The sequence below is a fragment of the Octopus sinensis genome, linkage group LG8, assembly GCF_006345805.1.
Source record: "Octopus sinensis linkage group LG8, ASM634580v1, whole genome shotgun sequence".
NCBI lineage: Eukaryota > Metazoa > Mollusca > Cephalopoda > Octopoda > Octopodidae > Octopus > Octopus sinensis.
The window spans coordinates 29,399,165-29,407,582 of record NC_043004.1 but is presented as its reverse complement, the minus strand read 5'-3'; positions in this window follow the sequence as shown (position 1 = coordinate 29,407,582).

The window sequence follows — 8,418 nt, the reverse complement described above, 5'->3', positions numbered from 1 at the left end:
ACATAGGAATCGGAAGAAATTTAGGGAAAAAATGGATGGGGCACAAATGTCACCTCAGACATGCTAGAAACAACAGGTTAAGGTCAGGATTTCTGGAAAAACCCCCTTTTATGTTTATATCGAAGATCAGGTTTTTAAATACGCTAATCACAAATACGAATTACAGAATGGAAAAAGGTGATTTCAATTGGATTTGAGCTGTAATTTTGCGCTTGCAAGAAATAGCACAATTCGTACAGAAGTTTTAGCTAGTGTGTATGTTTGTGTGTGTGTGTGTGTGTGTGTGTGTGTGTGTGTATGTGTGCGTGCGTGTATGTGCCAAAGGAAGTTATCTTATTGCATTCTTTCATTTGAAACAGCAAAGTTATCAACTCGATCATAAGGTCGATCATATAGGATCATATGATTGTTCACTAATTTCCGTAAATTTTTTTTATTTCTTTAGCAGAAATTGAAAGAGAGGAGAAAGTGAATAGGTGACATTTGCTTTGAAGTGAGAGCAGAAAGTGAAAGAGAGGAGAGAGTGAAAGATGTATGTACGTGTATATGAAATAGACGTATGTGTGTGTATTTGTGCGTGTGCATGAGAGAGAGAGGGAGAGAGAGAGAGAGAGAGGAGAGAAAGAGAGAAATAAAGTGAGCGCATGAAGGTATATGTTGTCATGTATGTATTTTCGTGTATGTGTGTAAGTGGCACTCACGCACTTTCTCTCTGTCAGTCTGTCTGTTTGTCGCTCTCTCTCTTTCACACACACATTATCTTTCATATACTGTACATAAATACATAAGCATACATCTTTTATATGAATGTGTATGTGTGTGTGTGTGTGTGTGTGAGAGAGAGAGAGAAATAGAAAGAGAGTGAGTGACGGACAAACTCTCTTTAATATATATATATATATATATATATATATATATATATATATATATAGATGATAAGCAGCTTTCTTTATTATAGTACAAATGTGACTAATTCGGAGCAACATTACTTTCATTATTCACACATTGTCACGTACGTAATGCATCACTTTGTAATTTTGGTTAAAATTAAAAGTGTGAAACTATTTTCACTTTCTAATGAAACCTGGTCGTTGTAGAGCAGTGTCTTTCAAATAAATATAGCTGGTTGTTGAGATAACGTAGAAAATATGTAAATGAAGATAAAGTTTATTTGGTACCCGAAAAATTACTGAATCTTTTGATACCCCATACGTCAAACTCTGCAACAAAGTTTTCGAATGCATAAGGAAGACACACACACACAACACACACACACACACACACACACACACACACACACACACACACACACACACACACACAAACTATCTTTTATATGTATATAGATTATCAGAAAAAATAAGAGGTTTAATTTCCAACTGAAAAAACAAAAGCTTGATGTCACTGCAATAAATAGATCTTTAGGAAATGTTCTCAGTTGCCAGTGTTGCACTTTTCGAAGTTGTTTTGGATGAGGGCATCTCAGAAACTTCCCTTGGGAACATTTACACCCGCTTTGAAGATCGTCAGAATATTAGCTATCTTTATAGATAAAACTGATTCAGAACTTAAAACATTTCTTACATAGAAAAACATGCGATTATTCTAGTTAGAAGTACTCGCCACTTGGCTAGTAATATTTGTATTGACTCCTAAGGGGGGGGGGATCTGGTTCGGTGTTTTTCTTTCTTTCTAAATTACTTTTGTTTTCTTTGAATTAATTTTGAAAAAAACCTTGCCCCTTACAATATAGAATCATTTCTCATGGCTCCAGCAGACAAAAGGAAATGGCGTTGCCCCGGGGGATGGCGAGGCAGATGTGCTGGACCAGCCACTCTGACTCAGGAGGGTCACACTTGTGAACAGCCACCTCCACCTCGATCGCAGTGAGCAGAGACATGGTCTGGGGACCAATAACGCCGGAGTTCTCCACTGCCACAGACTCGACCTGTCGAGAGCGATCAATACCTTGACAGTTTGCTATTCTCAACTATTTAGTAGTTGGCCTCGTCAGACTTCAGTCATGTCCCTGCTATATTTTGGGGGTATTCTTTTGTTTGTAAAATTACGTTTCATCTGATGATTACGGTTTTTTTTTGTAATGGAGTAATGTTCTCATTCTTCTACTGAAAAGATGCGTTAGAAACAGCTGTAATGAGCTGACAATTATCCATCGCCTGTTATCATTCATTTGATTATTATACACCAAGGGGATTTAAGACTTGTCAGATACCCTAAAGTATACCAACAACGTGCAATTCAACGTAACGCGTGCTTTGGACCAGCCCCTAGGTGTTAAATACTCATGGGGTTGGTTTTCTCTGAGTACACAACCAGAATATACTATTTGATGGTTACCAACAATAGGCTGGAACTACAAGCTTATCCAACCGTACCTGGTGCATATCTTTTCAAGTACATGATTCTATCTGAATCTTTATTTTACTATATATATATATATATATATATATATATATATATATATATATATATATATATATATATATATATATGTGTGTGTGTGTGTGTGTGTGTGTGTGTGTGTGTGTGTGTGTGTGTGTGTGTATGCACGTGTACTACATTACTGTAGCATTTAATGTGTTACTATAGTATACACACACTCACGAACATACATATGTGTGTGTGTGTAACAGGTTCGCTAGTTTTGCTAGAAATAGTGGCCAAGTCTCCTTCCAAACCTCCCATGCAAAATAGGGATAGATCACATTAGGTAATAGCCTTAAAAAAAAGACGAGATAGTCACGTCTCTTTAATGAAGGCCGTTTAAAGGCTGATAAATAACAACAACGACGACGGCGACAACAGAAGCAACAACAACAAGAAAAGCTCAGCTATTATATTGCTCACATATAAAGCGGTGAGCTGGCAGAAACGTTAGCACGCCGGGCGAAATGCGTAGCTGTATTTCGTCTGCCGTTACGTTCTGAGTTCAAATTCCACCGAGGTCGACTTTGCCTTTCATCGTTTCGGGGTCGATAAATTAAGTACCAGTTACGCACTGGGGTCGATGTAATCGACTTAATACCTTTGTCTGTCCTTGTTTGTCCCCTCTATGTTTAGCTCCTTGTGGGTAATAAAGAAATATATTATATTGCTCACATTGACTTACTTTTTAACAAATAATGTTAAACATTACTTCCCTGCGTTATAATACATATCTGAACATGTTATAATTCTATTTCGAACTCTGTTGTTCGATCATCTGATTATTAGTAGGTGGAAAAATAGTTGGTAATACGGGTGAATCAACAGCAGTAATTGCCACCACAACCACCACCTGCTGAGACCCCCTTCGGTCATGACTGACCATGGGATTGCACCTAGAAAGTTAGCCTCCCAGGCACAAGTCCGGGCAAGGTTGTTTATAGAAGACCAGCAGTTGCCCATGCATACCGGCTTCCTCTCTCCACGCCACCAGTGTTATCCAAGGGAAAGGCAAAGGGGCCGATACAGCTTGGCACCTGTGACGTCGCAACTCATTTCTATAGCTGAGTGAACTGAAGCAACATGAAATAAAGTGTCTTGCTCAAGAACACAACACACAGCCCGGTCCAGGATTCGAGCTCACAACCTCACGATCGTAAGCTCGATGCTCTAACCACTGAGTCATGCGCCTTCACATCCACCAGCAGCACCACCACCACACAAAAACCGCCATCGCAACCACAAGCCCCACAACTGCTTCTGCTGCTGCTGCTACTACTACTACTGCTGCTGCTGCTACTACTACTACTACTACTACTACTACTACTACTACTACTACTACTACTACTACTACTACTGAGTGTGTCTTTCCCAGTGCATCACGTATCAATATCATTCACATAAAATCAACTAAAGAGACCAAATTTGATTTAACTACTACAACTACTAACATGCACAGAGAGGGGCAAAAAAAAAAAAAAAAGAACCCAACAAAACTCAAACAAAAAATTTCCCATATTTTCCAGATTGACAATCGTTTCAATAGCAAGCGTACAGTGTGCGCCGATCCAAACCATGATGGTAACAGAAACTAGAAAATCAAAACATTAATTAGTTATATTAAGACATCGTTGCCACCCGTTTTACTTCACTTGATAATATGCTCGGGTGTTTGTTCTACCGCATCCTGTATCAACAACACAGCTAACGGGTACTAATAACTAGTAATGAATGCTAACTATAAGACTGAAATATTGCTTACTAGTAGTACTAACTAGTACTGATAAGTACTATTACTAACAATATTAGTACAGTACTTTTAATTAGTATTAGCTCTATCTGTAGAGCACTGCTAAATCTATCAGTACAGAACTGTTAACTATACCATTACTGTGCAACTAAAATACCAGTACAGTACTACTAAATTTTAACACTAACTGCACCAGTACGCGCTTCTAACTACAACAACTAACTACGATCGGACACTGGTACTGACTAAATTAGCACTCTACTAACTAGCTATTAGTAACTATATCAGTACAGTATTATTAACTATACCACTACTGTACAACTAAAAATACCAATACAGTACTACTAACTATTAACACCTACGTATAATACTTCTGACTACTACCACTAACTATATTCGTACAGAGGTACTGACTAAATTAATACAGTGCTGTTGACTAGAACCGTATAGTACTACTTCTACTAACTGCATTAGTACCGTATTACTAACTATATTACTACACCGCTACTAACTCTACCAACCATACTAACTATTACTACTAACTGCACAAGCAGTACACTACTACTAACTACTATTATATTTGCAATACTATTAAGTACAACAATTAACTATATGAGTACATTGCCTCTGGCTACTATAACTAACTATACTAGTACAGTGCAACTGACTACAACAGTTACGTATACTAGCTACTACTATTAATATCTGTATTGTCACTACAGTACTATCAACTACTACTATAGCGATATAGTATTTCTAACTCCTACCATTAATTATACCAATACAGTGCTAGCTACTGATAATATGCGTGCATTAATTTTCTGTCAAAACCCCGTAGAGAGGGTAAGAAAATCGATGCCGATGACGTAATTTGTAGATAGCACATTGACCAGGTCACTGAGATAATTTCGGTAGTAATCAGATCAATGTACTTCATAATGTAGAAGGGGGTGGATATCAATAGATTGATCTGAAATACCTTAAAACGTCACACTTCCAGTTATAATAAAAGAAAGAAGAGTAAAAATGTTTCATTGTTTAAGGGTAACCACAATTAGCTCATAGTTTCTCATATATTTCAGCGAAAAGACGTTTAAATCTTAACATTGTCTCCAATGTTTCCCCTAAATATATCGATTCTTGTACGTTTAGCTACTGTTCCAGTCTGGATACACATATCTCTAATAGCAACAAAACCAGGGCGTTACTTATTCTATATTTTCGGCTTGTAGCTGTTAATATATTCGATCATAACTAAATGACGAAATTATTCCCTCTTAGATTTATTAAATAAGTAGTCGGTAGTTTGTAGGTGTAGTATGGGTGAATGCTTAAGAGGATCGCTTCGTAACCATGAAATATCAACTTCGATCCCACTGCCAGGCATTTGGGGGCAAATGTCATTTAAAATTACTTTAGGGTGGTCATTACCTTGTGAGTGAAACAGAAGCCCGTCAAGTGGTTTTGTACTCGTAATTCAACGAGTACAGCTTCGAAATACCCTGTGTTACGCTGATTCTGCTTGAGAATTACATTGAGTGTACACGTTTCTGTTTAAATTTCAGCCACTTAGTCATTGATTTAATAGTGGGTGATTCAGTTCGAACATCTGAATTCTCATCGGGGATCCACTTCTTTATAGTTAATAATAAACTCGCTTCGCAATTCCAGGCTTTTAGGTTCGATCCTTGGGCAAGTGCCTGCCACTAAAGCCACGAACTTCCAGTCAGAGGAAGTTGTTTCTGTCGTGGAGTGGTATACCTGTTCGTCACCCTTGTTTTACACCACCACCCGCTGCTTTAGTCTTTTTAGTGGAGTCTGTTCTGTTGCAAACCTTCGAGTCAGTTTTCCAGTGAGGACGCATTCATTACTCCCTTTCACCTGTTTTCTCCTACTCTGATAAAGGTCATCGGTGCGGCCATTCTTCCTTTGATTAAGCAGGAAAAAGGCGTTTCCAAGGAACATTTTAGAGCTGTCATCTGTTTTCGAGCATCTTAGTTTGTTAGATCAGTGTCCTTCTATAGTTGAAGACTGGAAATATTTAATGATTGTTTCCAAAGGAAGAGAGACGTTACTAAGTCGCTAATATCAGTTATGGGGTACTGTTGGATCCTGTATTTAGGTTGAGATAACATTTACAGAGCTGATTAAAGTTTAGGGAGTCGATTAACAGTTTAGGGAGCTGATTAACGATTTAGGAAACTAATTAAAGGTTTAAGAAACTAGCTAATGCTTGAGGCTTAGCGAAATGATTAACTGTTTAGGGAGCTGATCAATCGTTTAGGAAACTGATTAATGATTTAGGGAATTTATTAACGGTTTAGGCAATTGAATTAATCGCTTAGGGAACTGATTAACGGTCTAGGGAGGTGATTAGAGATTTATGGATCTGGTTAATGGTTTAGGGAATTGATAGATTGTTTAGGAAACTGATTAAGGGTTTAGAGATTTGATTAAGGGTTTAGGGAGCTGACTAATGGCTTTGGGAACTGATTAACTACTTAGGGAGATGATTATGGGTTTAGAGAGTTGATTAACGTTTTAGGGAGGTGATCAACAATTACACACTTAGTTTTTAGCTTTGTATTAAAACTAGTCTCTCTTGTCTTTCATTTTACAGGTCTTTGTGTTCGATACTAGTTTACAGTAGTATGATAAACAAACAAGGGAGCTTCTATCTGTTCACTCATTTTACGAGTCAAATGTTGAAAAAAGAGTAGAATGGTCGCAAATGGAATGCTTTGATTCTTTCAACAGCGCAATCCACGAAAGTGGGTTCGTAGAACATCTTATAAACAGCAGGACACATGACACTGACCGAGTGTTTCACCGATATGTTATTCTAGATCATCCCATTGTTCATATGGCGTTCCATTTGTGGCCAAGTCAGCTTCTAAATATGTTGTTTTCGTTTTGATATGCTTGAATCTTTTTTTAGGATGACTGCGGAGTGGTTTATGGATATTAGTCAACAGGAATGGGTTCCAGATAGATTAACTAATTTACAGAGGGAGCAAAGGAGAGAATCCAGTCCAATGAGAAAATTAATGTGACTCCATCTAAGAAGAAACAGTTTGGTTGTCTTATCACCTTGTGTTTGGTCACTTTACTATGCGAAATGAATTTTGTCTGCAAACCTATTAAATTTATGAAAACTGAGATAGTTCCCAGTGAAATGCTTCTAAAATGACTTAAAAGAATCGCATTTGGACAAATTATCGACAAAGTGATTAATTTATGAATGCGTACTTTAGCGCCTGTCTCTGTACCAGTAAAGTCAATTAAAGCAATCAAAATTGGTTGATTTTGTTAAATATTATCGATTTTTTCGTTGGAGAAGAAAAAAAATCAACATCTGAATATCATTACTATTTATCAATTAAGCACTGAAGTAGACATATATTGTAACAATTGGAAATATATATAGTTTGATAATACAGGGACTGGAAATAATATAGATAGATTATGTAGGAATTAGATCTGCCACCAAATTTCACGGAGAAAGTTTTGCGAAAATGAAGCTAAAATGATACAAAGAACTTTCACAAAGCGCTAATTCTATATAATACAAATTTCTGGACACAGAGTCATACCTGTGTTCAATATATTTCGATGTCTTTTCACGAACCAAGTAGGATTTGAAGTAAGAATCATTTAGTCGGGGCGGTTGGCTGTTTCTGCTAAATTCCCGACCTCTATTACTATGAAATATTGATTTTCTGCTGTGAAATAATCGAAAATTATGTCAGTAACTAAAATTAATGACGAACATAGATTTCCTGCTATAGAGCCTGAAGCCTTCCCAGACAAACGTTTTAAAACTTTAATTACAGGTTACCGTTATACTTTTTCAAAATAGTCTATTGCTTCATTAATGTATCATTTCGATTTTGCATTATTTCTCAATACTTTCTTTACATTTCTGGAAAAAAAAATCAGACAAAACAATCTATGTTGTGTTCCGTCACTCTAAGCTGATACCGAAGTAGTTATCTTCAGTTAGTCTGTATCATGTTTGCCTTTTTATAAAACATATTAGCATATTTGAGAAATATTACTTTACAAGAACAAATAGATTTTTAGGCAATTCATTAACTAGATTATATTGATTAGACACAAAACTAATTGTTTATGGAAGATAGTTGTAGGCTAATTGATTTTATTTACATATTTCTACTAAAATGTTGATCTATCGCAGCTAACTTTTTCAGAATTCTCTACAA